The following is a 16,793-nucleotide window of genomic DNA, read 5'->3' on the forward strand; positions in this document are numbered from 1 at the left end:
ACATTCAGGAGCCCCCAAGCCCCCAGTTCAGTGATTTCAGCCCATGAAAGCAATGTTTGAGTAGTTACAACTACAAGGAATCAGCATACAACATTTAGATCTGGCACCCGCTCTGCATATCAGAGATATCCTGGGAGCCTGGTTAGTCACGTGCATTGGCTGGAGATTAATCATTCATCTTAAAGCTGTTCTGCCCCATAATTTCCAAACTGATAATTATGTGAATGTTTAACACGATAATCTCAGTCTTTCTTTTTATGCTGCAATTTGTTCATCTCTTTAAAACAAATTCCTACATAAACATCTCTGAATCCGCCCCTCTATTTATGTCAGTAGCTAGTCCTGCCTTCTTCTCTCAGGGTGTTTCAAATCGGCAAGAAACGAAACAAGACAAGTTCAGATCCTTTCTAGTTTCATTGCAAATTAAATAGCTCGAGTGCAAAAATAAACTCCCTCCAAACAGCCTGCCTGCCACACTTAGAAACTCACTGGTGATGTGATGAAGGCTTGTGCTGATTGTGCTGGACATCCGGAGAACTTTATATCAACTGGGATCAATTTGGAGCAGTGTAGGAGAGAAACAGGTCAGAGTGTGAAAAGGAGCAGACTACGAGATAAACATTGGAGTGATGGTGAGTACAATGCAAGGGGGAGCAGACAGAGGGACGCTGGTACAATTTCAGAGAAGCCATCCAATGTGGGATTGCAAGACCGCTGAGAACGTGAACTTTGCGTGGAATTTGTGATTTTTCCATTCATCCGGATGACATCAGGACTGAGAGCTTGCACTTTCAATGACCCACCAAAAACAGAATTCTCAGCAACATGGGTACCAACTGGCACCGACTGTGTATGTGCTAATATCTGCATTTCACAATCTGTCAGCAAAATGTTGTGAATCCCAGATTGGAAATTTCATCTTCTTTTAATATCCCAACGTTATAACAACAACTTGCATTTATATTGCACTTTTTAATGCGGAAAAGCGTCCCAAGGTGTTGCACAGAGGCATCATCAAAAACAAGGCAGGAGATATCAGGAGACCAAAAGTTTGAGTCAAAGGTGAGCTTTGAGGAGAGTTTTAAAGGAGGAGAGGGAGGTGGAGGGTTTTAGCAAGGGTAGGGCCTAGCTGATTGAAGGCAATGCCACCAGTAGTGGGGTAAATGGAGGAGAAATTCCATAAAAGAAATAGAGGGATGGAGAGATCTAGAGAGCAGTTGTAAGGCTGAAGGAGGTTACAGAAATATGGAGGAGGTGAGGCCATAAAGGGATCTAACCAGGAGGATGGGAATTTTAGAATTGGTGTATTCTAACAGAGGTCAATGTAAGCCAATGAAAACAGGGAGATGGGTACCAAGGGCTTAGTGCGGCATAGGACATGGACAGCAGAGTGTTGGATGAGCTGAGGTTTAGAGGGTTCAGGATGAGAGACCAGCAAAGCATTAGAGTAGCCAAGTTTCTGGTGACTCAAACAAACTTGCTTCCTGTTCTATTAGCAAACTGTTGTCACCTACTTGTGTCGTTTTCTTTTGCAAATGACTGAACTTGCTGACCCAGCATGACTTCCAGCAACAAAACAAAATCTGCCAGAATGAGTGGAACTTGACCATAGGGCAGAACTTTCATGAACACCCAAACTGAGATGACAATTTTTCTGATAAACAGCTACCTACTTGTAAAAGCTATGATATATATGAGGAGTGCAGACAAGGCTTATCCACAATTAGAAATATATACAATAAGAGACAGGGATAGAGAACTAGACAGTTTATGAATTAACACACAGTCCTTTTACTTCATCAGCTCAGAAAATGTCTTCTGTCAGTTGGTGATAAATCTCCCATGTGAACTGAGTGAGGGCAGTCTCAATTCAGGTACGGGTCCATTGTACACACTGCTGTTAACATAACAACCTGCATTAATATAGCGCCTTTAACGTAGTTAAATGTCCCAAGGGCTGATCAGACAATATTTGACACCGAACAGCATCCGGAGATGTTGGGACAAGTTGTTTAGTCAAAGAGGCAGGTTTTAAGGAGTGTCTTAAAGAGAGTTAGAGAGGCTGAGAGGTTCAGAGAGAGAATTTGAGAGCGTAGGGCCTAGGCAGCTGAAGGCACGGCCACCAATGGTGTAGCAATTAAAACCGGGGCTAAGGAAGAGGCCAGAGATGGAGGAGTACAGATATCTTGGTGGGTTTTAGGGCTGGAGGAGATTACAGAGCTAGGGAGGCCATGAGAGATTTGAAAACTAGGGTAATAATTTTAAAATGGAGGCTTTGCCAGTCACAAACCAGTACAGGTCAGCAAGCAGAGGGGTAATGGATGAACAGGACTTGTTGTGAGATAGGATATGGGCAACAGAGTTTAGGATGAGCTGAACACGATTGTGGGCAATCACAGCCTGGCCTTTGTAGGCCCCCTGTTGGTAGATGCCTTCCATGTAACTGATGAAGAAACTCTGAGGCTTGGGACAAAGGCTGCTGGAAGACATTAGCTAGAGGCCAGGTATGCAAGCATGTAGTTTTATACCTGGAGTTTGGTGCCTACCCTTAGAGGGTGGCAGGGAGGCATCAGTTGGTGCTGAAGCTCTCTCTGCCCTCGACCTGGTGAAGCCAACATTTGATGGCTTATGATGCAAGGCCATGTTGTGGTCAGGAGGATTGTAGCAATCATATGCTTTTCAGTTAGTTGTTCTGCTTACTGTGTTACTCATGAGTCCTAAGGGTAGAAATTTGTACGCATTGTGCCCGCTTTGCTGATTTCGGCCTGCATCCAATCTATGTCAATGATTGGCTTGCTGCTAAAATTCATCTGATCCGTTTCTTAGCCATCTCTGGCGACTGTCTGAAACAAACATTAGCCAAGTTGCATATGGAAACGAGGGGCCTAATGCTTTGTTAATGTTATTTTCCATTGAAGGCAATGGACAGAGAATAGGACAGAGGTGACTGTAAGGTCTGTCACTTGCGATGGAGCAAATGGAAGGAGAACAGAACAGGAGTCTAGAGGTTGAGGATCACAGATTTCAAAAGGGGTTACAGGGCTGGGCAAACTTGCGGAAGTAATGTGGAGCAAGCCTGTGAAAAATCAGATGGACTGATCTAATTGCATCAGCTTCCCATTGCAGGGGATTAGATTAAAATTACTCCCAGGGAGAGGCACTGAGGGAGAGTGGTCACGAAGACTGTTGTGTGTATCTACACTAACCGTTTGTTCAATTTTTAAAGAAAAGCTCCACTTTAAATTTGAAGCCAACTAAATTATTTTAACCTTTCTTGTTGATAGTTAGCAAAGGTCAATGCTAATTACTTACACCTGTGAGGCAGAGATTCTAATTTCTAACACGAGACAGAGGGATAGAGAGAGGGAGAAAGATACAAATGGAGAGAAAAGCCGATAAGCAGTTTCAGTCCTTTTACAACAATTCCTCGATTTCAAAAGGAGTTAGAGGGTTCGGCAAACCTGCAGAGGTAATGTGGCACATGGCCTTGGGTGAACTTGAAGATGAGGATCTTAAATGTAAATGCAGGAAGAGCTGGGCAACCACTGAAGAGGAATGTGAAAAAAGGTGATGGACAAGCAGAACTGAGTGCAGGATAAGGCAAGAGGGATAAAGTTTTACACCTCTGCTGGGGGCAGCACAGTGGCGCAGTGGTTAGCACCGCAGTCTCACAGCTCTAGCGACCTGGGTTCAGTTCCGGGTACTGCCTGTGTGGAGTTTGCAAGTTCTCCCTGTGACCGCGTGGGTTTCTGCTGGGTGCTCCGGTTTCCTCCCACAGCCAAAGACTTGCAGGTTGATAGATAAATCGGCCATTGTAAATTGTAGGTAGGAGAATTGAGGGAAGGTGTGGATGTGGGAATATGGGATTAAATGTAGGATTAGTATAAGTGGGTGGTTGTTGGTCAGCACAGACTTGGTGGGTTGAAGGGCCTGTTTCAGTGCTCTATTACTGTATGATTTCTCTCTCTTCTCCTTTAAGACACTCCTCAAAACCTACCTTTCTGTCCAAGCTTTTGGTCACCTGTCCTAATATTTCCTTATGTGACTCAGTTGAATTTTGTTGATAACACTCCTGTGAAGCTCCTGAGGATGTTTTACTCTGTTAAAGGTGCTTTATAAATGCACCTTATTGTTGTTGTAGACAAGTTGGAGATTATGGAGAGGAGAGGACAGCAAGGACGGCATTGGAATAGTTGAATCAGGAAGTGATGAAGGGATATATTAAAGTTTAAGTTGTGGACGGAGTAAGATTAGGGCAGAGGCAAGCAGGAGGTTGTGAAGACTGAGGGAGAGGCTGAGGAAGTAGATGGAGTGAGTGATAAGGGAGCATGAAGGGGACCAAAGATTCACTGATATTGAGCTGGTGAAAGTTGTGACTCATCCAATACTTGACGCCAGCTCTGCAGTCTGACGGGTTCAAAGAAAGTAGTGGAGGAATAGAACTGGGTGCAGTCAGTCAGCGTATACATGGAAGCTGAGCCTATGCCTGTGGATGGTGTCAGCAAGGATCAAGAAGAGGTAGAGGCCAAGAACACATTAGAACAACTTGCATTCGTATAATAACACATGGAATCTGTGCTCATCTGATTTCAGACTCTTGTTCATTTCCCCTCTATTTACTCCCCACTCAGTGGCAAAACCTCGATCCACCTCAGTCTGATCCCCCTGGAACTCCTTCTCCAAACCTCTCTAACTTCAAACAGTCATCCCAGTTAATCTCTCTCTTACTGGCACAGCATCTATTTTCTAATGCCCATCTGTGAAATGCCATGTGATATTTCATCATGTTAAAGGGCATTAGAACAATACCAATTCAAGTTTGGGTTGTTATCATATGACTGACAAATGTATGTGTCATCAGGAATCTTTCAGAGACAGTCTATTAGTAAAGGTGAAACCAGGTGCTGCTCAGTCCATATACATCACCTTAAAACCAAGACAAGCCTCAGTCTAGTTTTTAGTTTAGTTTAGAGATACAGCACTGAAACAGGCCTTTCGGCCCACCGAGTCTGTGCCGACCATCAACCACCCATTTATACTAATCCTACACGAATCCCATATTCCAATATCATCCCCACCGGTCCCTATATATTTCCCTACCACCTACCTGTACTAGGGGCAATTTATAATGGCCAATTAACCTACCAACCTGCAAGTCTTTGGCATGTGGGAGGAAACCGGAGCACCCGGAGGAAACCCACGCAGACACAGGGAGAACTTGCAAACTCCGCACAGGCAGTACCCAGAATCGAACCCGGGTCCCTAGAGCTGTGAGGCTGCAGTGCTAACCACTGCGCCACTGTGCCGCCCTATTTATTATTGACTGTCTTATACTTATGGCTCTTAGTTTTGGCCTCCCCCACAACTGGAAACATCTCTATTATTTAATGGTGATATATATGTTCGCGATATGTTAATCGATAAAAATATTACAATACTTTGCTAACCTTGATTCCATCTTGGGTTAAGAATTGGTATGTGCTGTGCCCGTTTTTCAGGTACAAAACAGGCATGGCAATGACAAACTTATCAGTGCGAGGGCCTGCTAAATTTGTTCGGCCTGTTTTGTAGGTGTTATGATCAGGTGAGGAGGGGTCACAAGGCTCCCCCACTTTGTCCCTCTTTTTTGAACACAACAGAGTTTATTCCTTTTTAAACAGTGGATGTGTTTACCTCCTCAGTGAATGTTTACCTTTTACCTTTGTTGTGATCATAAAAGAAACAATCGGACAGGTTCCCTTGAGTTTAAACACGAAGGAGGTGAGTTTATTGTACTTCAAAATCTAAACCCGATCTAAATAAATAATACACTTTCACTCACACACAAACACACGAGAATCACACACACACAAATAGATTTTGGAGTGATGAGATATAGTTTAGGTTGGATTAGAGTCCAGAACAAATAAAAATAATATACAGTCTGTGGTGTCTGGAAGTCAGTTATCTTCTGGCTGTAGTTGTGGTTCCAAAGTCTCTGTCTGGTAGAAGTATTTTGTGGCTGGCCCACCTGGTTCAGGTTTTTCTTGGAGATAGTGATGTAGGTGGCTTTCTTCCCCAGGGATGTAGCAATGGTAGACTTGTATATTCCGCAGGCGCAGGCAGGTTTCAAAAACTTGCTGTATATCTGGAGAAAGAGAGAGAGAGACACACACACACACAGCCCCACTGGGCTCCTGCCTGGTTAGCACTCAAAGCTTGTCTGCTGTGTGTAACAAAACTCCCAGTTTTACACAGCCTGGGGAGACTGACGCGTGGTTCCCTCAATCACCTTTGTTTTTAATGAGGTCCAAAGTCTAAAAGCCACCTCTATTAGGTGGTATTGTCAGTGTTTACCCCCTGGAGGGATGTCTCCACTCATGAATGCCTCAAGATGGCTTTGAATGTCCCACTAACAATGGTGATATGGATAATCTACTCAGTTAGCAAAAGCATTGTCCGGGGTGGGATTCTTGTTAACATGTGTCTCCAAGTTGATGTCCTGGAATGTGAGGATTGAAAATTGTTGTAGCCATCTTGACTGCTAGCTTTTTAAAGGTTAACTGTCGGATCCCAGCTTTCCTTTTTAAAAGTTTATTGTCAGTTTCCAACCGATGAATTAAAAATCCTCATTTGGCATAGCACGTTTTCTTGACATAGGCATAACAGTGGCCACCTAAAACAGGCACGAGGAGCCTTTCATAAGTCAATGGTGGGGGCGTAACACCTGTTTAAGGACCCCTTTGTGAAATTTGTCTCTGATGAGGGCTAGAGTTGAGCCTGCTCCAATCAGGATTCTTTGAGAACCCTTAGCAGTGGCAGGAACCGACAGATAGGTTTTTTAATTTAATATTTTCTAAAAACATTGCTGTGGACGCAGGTAGTGCCTCCTACACCACCCTCCACCCCACCCCATTCCCCTGGACTCCACAGTGCCCCAATTGGCCTCCACTCATTGCCGCTGCCCCATTTCCCTCTTCACTCCCGGGACTTAAGTTTGGGCTGCTGCTGGCAAGGCAAGTGGTCCAATATTCATTTTGTTCTCATGCAGAGGCGGGACAGCTGCTGGTAGTGCACCCAATTACTCTGAATAAGGCCTGAGGCCCAACTTCAGGATGATCTCAGGCTTCCCATTTCAGGGTGTGTGCTCGGGCCAAATCCTGACCCATCGCTCCCAAGCGCTGAAAAATTCCTACCCCACTTTGTGAGGTAGAAATGGCACCAGGCGTCATTGCATTGCAATCATGGGCCCAGCATGAGTAAGCTTCTTCAGGAGAGAAGAGGAGATTGGTGGGGGTCAGAGTTGGGAAGCTAAAAGCCACATGGAAACAGGCCCCTAAGATAAAAATGGTGATGTCACTAAGAATCGTTAAACAGAAACAGTTTCTGTGTGCCTCTCTAGGATTGCCTTGTCTTATCAATTGTTGCATTGATAGTGCCAAAGTATGTCTCAGCCCTATCTCTCCCAATCTTTCTGTGTTTCCGTACAGTCTTTGGTACTGCCAGATCTGCCAGGTTTCCATGGCTACGACAGATGAGTATTTCCTCTCCATTCTCCTGGCCTTAAACAGCATTTCTTGGAAACTTCACATCAAAGAAACCACAAAGAGTTAAAGCTCCAAACTGATTACCGTCTTCGCAGAATCACTGACTCCATTCCATTTTTTATTATAGCAAGTCGGAGAACAAGCCATTTTTATCTATCGATTTTTCAGGCTATCTATGCAAAATATTCAATCTCAGTTTCCTTTTTAAAACAAAGCATTGTTTATTGAGCCAGTGCCAAAAATTCAGGCATGCTCTGTGGTTTTTTTTTTCCCCTAACAAGATCACTCCCAGTGGGGATGCAAACATTTCCTTTGTTGTTCTTTGGTTAAGAAAATTTAAAAACAACGTCAATGATGGCTGCGTTCAGAGTAGGCATTTAAAACATTTCTTTTAACAGAATCATTAGCATGTCTGCTACTTGCTTTTCTACTTTCTTAAATCAGCTTTTTAAAATAATTTATACGCTCTCCACTTTAAGCCTTCCCCTGTCACCTCACGCCGTTTCCTAGCCAAGTGAGCAGGCAGTCTGGGTCTCTGCCAGTGTCACTTTAATTGCTATTAAATTTTTTCCCTCCTTCCCTATGGGAAAGTTCCCTGCCTCCATTTGGTGCCCTTTTCCTATCTCTCTGGCCAAGATCAGGAACTTGCCATATGGGATATGATAAAGCTTCTTTCTGTATTGTTCTTGTGTTGACCTTTATTCTAAAATTAAAATCTATTAAAATCTAAGAACGAATGGTAAAGGAATAGCTTTATTGAGGTTGATAACAACTTTCATGTACAGCACCATTCAACAGTGAAGCCAATGTGTATGAACTCCATCTTCTGGACTTGCAGTCTGGATCTAATCAGATACTTGATTGCAATGCTAACTCATTGCTTAGTGATATAAAATCATACTGTGCAGAAGGAGACCATTCAGCCCATCATACCCATGCTAGCTCTCTGAAAGAGATACCTCTTAGTCCCACTCCCCTCCTTTTTCCCCATTGTCCTGCATTTTTTTCCCTTTTAAGTATTTATCCAATTCCCTTTTGAAAGTTACAATTGAATCTGCTTCCACTGCCCTTTCAGGCAGCACATTCCAGATCATAACAACTTGCTGTGTAAAAAAAAAAAAATCTCCGCATCTTCCCTTCTGATCCTTTTACCAATTATCTTAAAGCCTTTGGTGATTGACCCCATGCCAGTGGAAACAGTCTCTCCCTATCTACTCGATCAAAGTACCTCATTATTTGGGTGGTATTTAACAACAGGATGGAACGTAGGTCGATGAACTGCTGATCTGGTGAACATTATTCAGGTCACACATGATGGCATTGCTAACCATTAGTCATCTAAACACTGAAACCATTAACTGTGAAGAAGAAGGTCCCACAACTGAAAATAGAAAAGAGAGTGACCTGCCAATGTCTTAGCCTCTTGAAGATATTTTGCGGATATCTATTTAAGATTTCTATTGCTTGGAGGCCATTCAGCCCATCCTTGTAACCGCAAGATAACGAGGGCTACCCAGCAGGAAGGGAGCAACAAAAAGGGGTCACCAACTTGACTTAAAGTTTCAGTTGGCATAGTATTCTTCAAAAACCGTTGGGATTTAATCCCAATTAGTCATAGAGTCATAACAACACAGAAGGAGGCCGTTTGGCCTATTAAGTCCATGCTGGGCTCTCTGCAGAGCAATCCAACAGTTCCACTCCCTGCTCAATCCCTGTAACCTTTTTCCCTCAAGTCCTCATCTAATTTCCTTTTAAAATCATTGACTGGCTCCGCTTCCACTGCCCTCGTAGGCAGCGAATTCCAGGTCATTACCACCAACTGCATCAAAAAAAGTTCTTCCTCACATCCCCCCGTATCTCTTGCCCAAAACCTTAAATCTTTGTCCCCTCGTCTTTGTATCATCAGCTAATGGGAACAACTTTTCTTTGTCTATCTTATCTAAATCTGTAATAATCTTGTACACCCCTATCAAATCTCTCCTCAATCTCCTTTGCTTCAAGGAGAACAACCCCAGCTTCTCCAACCTAACCTTGTAGCTGAAATCCCTCATTCCTTGGAACCATTCTGGTAAATCTCCTCTGCACCCGCTCAAGGACCCTCGTATCATTCCTAAAGTGTGGTGACCAGAACTGGGCGCAAAACTCAAGTTGTGGCCTAACCAAAGTTTTATTTTTCTAATTCTATCATTCTCTTGCTAAGTTGAATAAAAATCTACAGGCTGCTAACAGAGCACAGCCACCCCTGAGACAGAAAGCTAAAGGGATCACAGCCAGGCAAAGGAACAGCCAACAGGAGGTCTGAGGAGGAGATATAAACAGAGCTGAGCTTCTGACCCATTATCTGCTGCATTAATAAGACGCCGTATAGCTTATCAGCTATGGCTCAGTGGTAGCCAATTCCAGGGATCCAAGCACAAAATCTAGACAGGCACTCCAGTGCTGTACTGAGTGAGTGCTGTGTTGTCGGAGGTGCCAGCTTTCAGATAAAGAAACAGATTATCTGGTCATTATCTCATTGCTGCTTGTGGGAGCTTTCTGTGCACAAATTGACTGCCATGTTTCCTACGTTACAACAATGCTTACACTTCAAAAAGCATTTCATTCTGAAGTTCTTGATACATCTTGAGGTTGTGCATGGAAATTGTTGAAGGGTCATAATCTCAGGAGAAAGTATCGGCCATTTAGGATGGAGATGAGGAGAAATGTTTTCACTCAGACGAGTGAATCTTTGGAATTCTCTACCCCAGAGAGCTGTGGATGCTCAGTCATTGAGTATATTCAAGACTGATGTCCATAGGTTTTTAGACTCTAAGCGAATTGAGGGATATGGGGATAGGGTGGGTAAGTGGAATTGAGGTAGATCATTCATGATCTAATAGATTGGTGGAGCAGGCTCAAGGGGCCATCTGACCTACTCCTGCTCCTATTATGTTCTTACAGGAAGGGATCAGATCGAGATGCTGAAGGATCACCTCAGAACTGAACAATCAAGTCAGTACAATATTCTCAGGCATGGCTGTGGTGTTTGGCAAACGAGGTCAGTTAGGAAGATAAAGATGTGAGCTAATGGCTTGCCAGCCCATGCCTCAATAATGATACTATTTTCACAAGAAACTGGGACTGTTTTCTGGATGGATTGCAATGGTTTAAGGAAGATAGGCTCCATCTTATCATGAGCAGAAATCAGGAGACTAGTGATGAACATAGAGGCAACCATTTAAACTAGACGTGAAGGGTGGCGTACGTGATGGTGGCAGGACAGGGAAGGGAAGTAACTGGTTGCACTTGAGGCTGTTGTAAGAATGGCTGATAGCAGGCAAACTAACAAGAAGGACTCATTTAAGACAGGGAGAAATACTGGACCCAGGGGCCAGAGCATCAGGGAAACCACTGCCAGCAAATTGCATTTATATAGCACCTTCAATGTGGTAAAACATTCCAAGGCATTTCTTAGAGTTATTCAGACAGAAATTGACACCAAGCCACAGATGGAGATATTAGAACAGGTGAGCAAAAGCTCGATCAAAGAGGTAGGTTTTAAGGAGGGACTTAAAGTAGCAGTAGCAGTTTGCATTTTGCTTCAGTGATGGAAAGTAACACCGACAGCATAGGAACATTCAGAACAGTGTTCAGCTCCTCGTCCCTGCTCCGCCATTCATTTAGATCAGGGCTGATCAGTATCTCAACTCCATCCACCTGCCTGAGCTCCATATCCCTTAATACCTGACAAAAATCTACCATACAGATGGTTGGATTCACAGGAGCTCTTGTTCACCAGGATTAAGTTCAATATGATTTGGGATTCAACTCTGCTGAGGACTGGTAATCCGGCAAGCAATTTTAAAAAGTTCAATCACAGAGGTGTGAAAAAAAGAGCTAAAACCAATTGACTGGGAAGAAATTACTTACTAGGACCTCAGTTGAGGACAAATGAATACCTTCAATGGTCCCCTAAGGAGTTTGCAGGACAAATACCTAAGATTAGCAAGAGGAATCTCATCTAAACAGGTTCCAGTTTGAAAGAGGTTTACGGTTGTCCTGGTGCGCCTGTTGTTTTGGCTGGGACTGCGGATTACAGAATCACAACAATGAAGGAGGCCATTCAGTTCATCATACCTGTGCCAACACTTTGAAAGAAGCATCGAATTAGTTTCACTCCTCTGTACTTTTGCAATCGCCCTACAATTGTTTTTTCTTTGCAAGCACTATATTGAATTCCCCTTGGAAAATTACTGCTGAATCTTCTTCCACTGCCCTTTTGAGGCAGTGCATTCCAGAGAGATGTGTTTTGATGCAATCTTTTTTTTTTCTGTTTCATCAGGGTGGAGGGTTATAAAAATCTGGCAGAAAATCCCATTTGTATGGCTTAAAATTCTCCCACGGGATACTTGCGTGCAAATGACTAACAAGTTCGTCTGGGATGTTTTCTGCCACAAGTTGAGGGAAGGTGATGATCTCTTTGAAGTGTTTAAACAGCAGGGGGAGGAGCTCAGATGAACTCATTAAGGGCTTTGGATGCTGCTGTCCCACGGTGTAATTTCAGGGTCCATATTTTTATGAAATTAGCAAAATTAACTATGTTGACTTTGCTGGTTTCCCCAGTGTAATCTAGTTGCTGGCAGGAAGCACTGTGATGTCATGTTGAAAGAGAAAGCAGTAACAATGTCCCTCGCAGTAAGAGGCAACACAGAAAAATTCCTTTGAAAGTTGTTTTTAACTGTACAGATGAAATGATAAAAAAGTGAATTGGTGTGCGGAAATGTTTATGAAACAGTTGTATGAGGTGGTGGAAAGGCCGAGTTTTATTTTAAATAAAGGTGCTTCCTGGCAACGGTCTTAGACTTGGAGCAACAGGCGAGACTAGCTTTTCTCGCAAAGCGATGTGGTCGCTGGTCTGGCTGCTTGGTGCAAACACGACAGCACGTGGGTCAGTGTCGGATGGCGCCGACAATGGCTGCAACGGACCAAGGGAAGAATGCACGGTTCAAGCTGAAATGGTGCGGGGGATTTTAGTAACAAAAGAGTTAACGTGCTTGTGCGAAGATTCTCCATCTCCTAGAATCATAGCATCTTACAGCACAGAAGGAGGCCATTTGGCCCATTGTGCTTGTGCTGGCTCTTTGGCCAATTAGCCCCACTTTGTACAGCGTGATTAATAAATAATGAGTAATTAACACTTTTGTGAAGCATGTGAACTCGATACTCATATTTGCGTGGTGTATGCATGTGAACTTTAACCTTCCTGTTTGTTTGCTGGTAAAATAGTAGGATGCAAAGCAGAGCGTGCCAGCGTTTATGGTCTTGCAAGTACTTTATTTCCTTGGTCGCTGAATGGTTTGCCAATTAAATATACATGTGTGAAGAACATTTATCTGTTTCCAACTAAAATTAGTGAATTATGCAAAAACAGTGTTCCCATAGTCAAACCTCCTGGCTGACAGAGTTTCTACTTGATGTGCGCAAAGTGGCTGCCACGTTTCTTGCAGTACAACAGCGACTACACTTCAAAGCTTATTCATTGGCTGTAAAGCATGTTGGGATGGTCCGAAGACATGAAAGGTGCTATACAAATGCAAGCTCTGAGTATCAAGCTTGTGGGTTGAAGTCTGGCTCCATAGGTCCTGTGCTGTCGGGAATTGCAGGGCTGTGCATACCCAAGGTGAGGGTGCGGAGAGGGTTGGCCATGTTGAGAACTTCAAGCCTGGCCCCTCCCAGTGAGTGATAGGAGCTAGTCTGTAAGTGTGATTGGCTGGATAAAGGTAGGACTTTTGTTGACAGCAGCTCGTAAAGGGCTGCTGCTTTAAAGGTCATGCTCGTTTTTGAGGACATCCACCATTTGAGCCAAGGAGCGGCGTGCAGAGAACTGACCCACTTTCAGGAGGATGCATTGCAAGGTGGTGGGTGGTGGGGGGGTTGGCAATGGTAGGGGTTTACTGCTGTAGGGCCATCAAAGGAGAGTGATACCCTTCAAAGTGTAATGCCACTCTTCAGTGAAGGCAGAGATGCAAGCTGCATGCATGGAGGTATGGAAGAGAATGAAGGGGTTCTGGCAGTCCTGGATACAAAACATGGAAGAGATTCAAAGGCATACTCACGTTTTTGCGCACGTTAATACTGAGGCAGGCAGCACAGGCCAGAATAGTGGGATGCAGCATCTTTTGTCAGGGAAAGCAGCCAAGCAAGTCTCATCCTTCTCTACATAATTGCAGAAGAGCCACAGGACACAAGTTTTGCATAGCTTACATAGCTTGCATTGTGATATTTAAATGTTCAAAGTCCTGCACCGAACCAACACTGCCACCATCACCTACGTGTATTCCACGCAACCAATAAACAATGCGCACTGGCCACAGGGCTGGCGGTCTCACAGCTGAGCCAAGTTCTAGCATCTGGATGTCTCATGTGCATTTCCAGGAAACATCTGTTCAGAACCACTAAAAGTGAATGTGCACAGATGGAGGGCGGGGGCGGCGGTTTTGGGGGGCGGGTAGTTTGTGGCCACCACCTACAAAGAAGCTGACACAATACCAGGGGGACGACCCTTGGCATATTTGGCCTCAAGTCAATGAATGGAATAAAGCTGAGGCAGTAGCAGGCCATTGTCAAGACCTGACTCCCTGTGGTAAAACGTCACCTCCACTAGTTGACGGCTTCACTGCCCAACAATAGGCATGCTGATGAGCTTGGGGCGCACAGTCACTCAATGGTTCGGATGTTTTCCTTTTGAGTCAAAAGTTTATGGGTTCAAGTCTCACTCCAGGGGGCTCAGCACAAAAATCCAGCCTAACGCTCCCACTGCAGTACTAAGGGAGTGCTGTGTCACCTCTTCCATGGAACGTTAAACTGAGGCCTGTCTGTCCTCTCAGGTGGATGTAAAAGATCCCATGGCACCATTTCCAAGAAGAGCAGGGATGTTCTCCCCGATGCCCTGGCCAATATTTATCCCTCAATCAACATCATTAAAGAAACAGACTATCTGATCATTATCACATTGCTGTTTGTGGGAGCTTGCTATGCGCGAATTGGTCGGCGCGTTTCCTACATGACAATGGTGACTACCCTTCAAAAGTACTTCATTGGCTGTAAAGTGCATTGGGATATCCTGAGGTTGTGAACGGTGCTATATCAATGCAAGTCTTTCTTTCAGTTAGGAATAGTGGGTCGGGCAGTAGGCAAAGTCCACCTTATGGGATTACCAAAGGGAAGCACAGCTGAAGGCAATAGGAGCTACATCACCATCACTTCATTCTTCCTCAGCGCAGACTGCTTCTGTTAGAACCATAAAGGTTTACAGGAAAGAGGGAGACCATTCGGCCCATCATGTCCTGATGGGGGCTACATGAAAGCAATACAGAATTAATCAAAATGCACTGCTTTCTTCTACTTAAGATATTTTGAAATTCATACTGTAGCTTTTCTTCAAATAATTTTGAAACATTACCCAAATGGAGTCTGAAAAAAGCATAGGAGCTTTGTCATTTGGCTAGCTTAAACGCTACCAATGCACCCTGCGAAACTGTGCACACAGAAACTGCTCAGACTGTAGGATCTGCCTTCAAGTAATAGTGTCAGAGCTCCAGCCGGAGATACCAAATTCAAGCCCAGGCTTCTGGAAGGGACTGAGGCCTACATTAAAATTTTTAATGAATGCAGTAAGAGACGTAAAAGTTAATTCAATTAATGCATTTCGTGTTCTAATAGTGTTATTCTAAAACCTCTCATTTTGATTTTTTAAAATTTGAATCATGATTATATTGGGCAATTGAAATTTTTGACTCTGAGAAAAGCCTCACTCTAGAAACACATCCAATTGTATGGTGAACCCATCCAATGTGTCCTCAATGACTTTTTTTGGTAACATGTTCCACGTCTCCATTATGTTTCAAATGAAAGAAAAATCAGCTTGTCTTCCCTCAATCATTTAGGGCTGAGACGAGGAGAAATTTCTTCACTCAAAGGATTGTGAATCTTTGGAATTCTCTACAGGGCTGTGGAATATATTCAAGACTGAGATCAATCGGTTTTTGATCTTTCAGAGAATTAAGGGATACGGAGAGCGGACGGGGAGGCGGAGTTGAAGCAGAGAATCAGCCATGTTCATACCGAATGGTGGAGCAGGATCGAGGGCCTGTTGGTATATTCATCCTCCTATTTCATATGTTTTTGTGTTCTTATGTTCTTAATTTCCTTCATCACTCTTAACTGCCTCATTTTTAACTTGCCTCCATTAGTGTTGGAACATATTGTCAGAGTGAACAGTTTGACCAGATCAAGTTGGCCAATTCCTTCATACCTCAGATAATAACTGAATTGGCTGATCAGGAGAATGGTACCTGTAGGTCAGATTGATTGCGGAAGAGACATCTGTCAGGCGGGCTCCGTTAGAATGACCAGCAGATAGCGAGTAGCAAACTGTGCAAAAAAAAAAGTGCAATCTGCTTCTGCTCAAGCAAGGTTGTTGTGGGCACAGGAAGCCGAAGCTACTTAATTCTGAATCTGGTCTTTGGGAAGTGCCTCCCTGTTCTTGAACTGTAGGACAACTTCACCATCCTCTATGCCCTGGTCTAACTGAGAGAGAAAAAAAGACATGCATTTAAATAGCACCTTTTATGGCCACAGGTCATCCCAAAGTGCTTTACTTTTGAAGTGTAGCCACTGTTGTAACCTAGGAAATATGGCAGCCAGTTTGTGCACAGCAAGGTCCCATAAGCAGCAATGTGATAACGAATAGATAAATCATTTTCTATGTTATGGGTCAATGGATAAATATTGGCTAGGGCATCAGGGAGAGCACCCCTGCTGTTCTTCAAGATACTGCCATGAGGTCTTTTACGTCCGCCCGAGAGGGCAGCCAGGGGCCTCGGTTCAATATCTCATCCAAAAGGTGACAACTCTGACACCACAACACCTCTCAGTACTGCACTAGAGTGTCAACCTTGAGTTTTGTACTCGGGTCCTAGAGTGAGACTTGAACCCACAACCTTCCAACTCGGAGACAAGAGTGGTAATAACTGAGTCACGGGTGAGGGGTTGGGGGTAGGTGAAGTGATGGCCAGCTCGTCCATTAAGAATGATTGATGATAGACAGCTGGTAGGTCAGAGATGGCGAGATCAATGAGAAATGAACAATTGGTCTGGAAGCCATGAATGTTTACACAGCGTGATATAAATTTATGATCTATGTCCAGGAATCATGAAGACCTTCCTTTTTTTGGGTAATGAAATAGGGTATACCACTTGGAATGCACATAAAAACTTCAGCCCAAG

The 16,793-nt window shown here is 43.9% G+C and overlaps 1 long non-coding RNA gene across 1 annotated transcript in view; it reads left to right on the forward strand.

The window, feature by feature from the left end:
* The first annotated feature begins 394 nt into the window (after positions 1-394).
* Positions 395-16,793, forward strand: part of LOC137376149 (uncharacterized) — a 78,453-nt gene continuing 62,054 nt past the window's right edge. Inside the window, exon 1 of the long non-coding RNA XR_010976136.1 lies at positions 395-632. This is a non-coding gene — a long non-coding RNA (uncharacterized lncRNA). The remainder of the gene's footprint in view (positions 633-16,793) is intronic.

The sequence above is a fragment of the Heterodontus francisci genome, chromosome 13, assembly GCF_036365525.1.
Source record: "Heterodontus francisci isolate sHetFra1 chromosome 13, sHetFra1.hap1, whole genome shotgun sequence".
NCBI lineage: Eukaryota > Metazoa > Chordata > Chondrichthyes > Heterodontiformes > Heterodontidae > Heterodontus > Heterodontus francisci.